This window comes from Opisthorchis viverrini (assembly GCF_000715545.1).
Source record: "Opisthorchis viverrini unplaced genomic scaffold opera_v5_597, whole genome shotgun sequence".
Classification (NCBI taxonomy): domain Eukaryota; kingdom Metazoa; phylum Platyhelminthes; class Trematoda; order Opisthorchiida; family Opisthorchiidae; genus Opisthorchis; species Opisthorchis viverrini.
The window spans coordinates 118,728-120,465 of NW_008752251.1; positions in this window are offsets into that span (position 1 = coordinate 118,728).

Consider the following 1,738-nt stretch of genomic DNA (forward strand, 5'->3'; position numbering starts at 1 on the left):
GATGGATGGCACTGGTTTGAGCGGACCTCTGCGGTCGAACTTTCCGCTGTATTCCTGGCCAAGAACTAACCAGACACAGTATCGATTTATCTATCTATTCTCAGCAAGTTTGCCTCGGCTGATCGATAGTTTGGTCACCAGTGAAGAATTCATGTCCGTGAACAGTTCGCCTCTGTGATGACTTTTAAATCAATTCACTCCGTGGTGAAATATCCAATCAAATCCGAGTTGACAGTAAGTACAGAAACGATAGTGGCTGTTCATACACGATAAATATTTTCAAGGTGGATCCCACATTCCAGTGAAAATGACCTGAAAATTATGATTTGAACGATCTAACAGCTCTGCTTGTGTAGGCGAATGAAAAAATTACCAACTTAGAGAAATTGAACGGGAAAATCCTGCTTATTAGTAACAACTAAGTTATCCGTTACCGTAAGTTGATCAACACTCAGGAATTCGTTTACATCGATACGCGATGACCACCTCGCCGTTAGAATTCCTATGGTTCTTGACAATGCTGTAGAATCATCTCCCTATTGATCATCGGAACCCCAGTCTCACCGAGGTGGTCTAAAATTAGTTCTGCTCATCAAGTGAAGGTCAATCAGGAACCGAGTAATATTAATACCTCAGGAGTTAGGAATAGGTGAATCCCCACACAGTTGTTTCATGGCACTTCCATCATTTTACTCAAACCGAATAGCCTGCGTATCACCGACTCATATCAGTCGTGTGTCGGTAACGATTTAATGGACACTTCCGAGTTGCTACCTCACATAGATTATTCAATCCTGTGTGATTGTGTGCGCAACGGGGCCTTTGTCCGGCGGAGCTCAAATGTACCAGGTGACCAGGACAATACTTGAGGCATAAGACGGACTACGCCAGCGTCTTATCAAAACGTCCAAACTGTGTACGTGTTTTCTGGTAGTAAAGCGCGGTAGTTTGGTCATTCATTCTTTCGAAAGTAAGAATCTAGGTATTATGACCCTTTTGATGTCGGTTTTATACCAGAAATTGCAACAATATAGGGCTAAGTTTGTGGTAGTGGGGTTGTACGTTTGACTTATGAAAACCAGATACATACGTACGTCGACAGCAACTCCAGGCTTCAGAAGATAAGAGGCAATAACAAACCATGCCCATATAAGGCGGCAGGATTTTAGCGGTTCCGATTTGTTTTCGATGTGTGCCCTCTTGACTTTAATCACATTGATCACTGCTGTCTTAAAAGATGGCATGTTTCAACTGAAACTGTATTCTGCTTCTCTCATGTTCTAAGAATTTTTCATAAGCATTGCCTTGTTTCTCGTATGTGTACGTCAGTTGAGCACAGTGAAATTTTTGTGCAATACGCAATTGATATTTTTTCTGGATCAGACGGATGTTGGACGGAATTTATTCAATTCCCCCCTGAAGAGGAGCAAGGTGACGGAGAAAATGGGTGGACTAGGGATTTTCTCACATGAAAGCTCGACTGGTATTTAGAGGAAAAACCTTCCTTGCGTTCATTTTATTGCCCTAAGATACCGTGAAGGTAGACAATTCTCAGGCTTTATTGTTTTAATTGGATTATTGATATGTGGCCAATGTAACTAGACCCGTGGCCCCAAGGACATCAAGCAGATCTTCAATGGGTGGGTCCAAATACTGGATTAAATGAAGAAGCTTAGCTGGATTATAAACCTGACCGGAGCCAACCAAGTGTGACATCATTACGAGAGCACTTAATTTT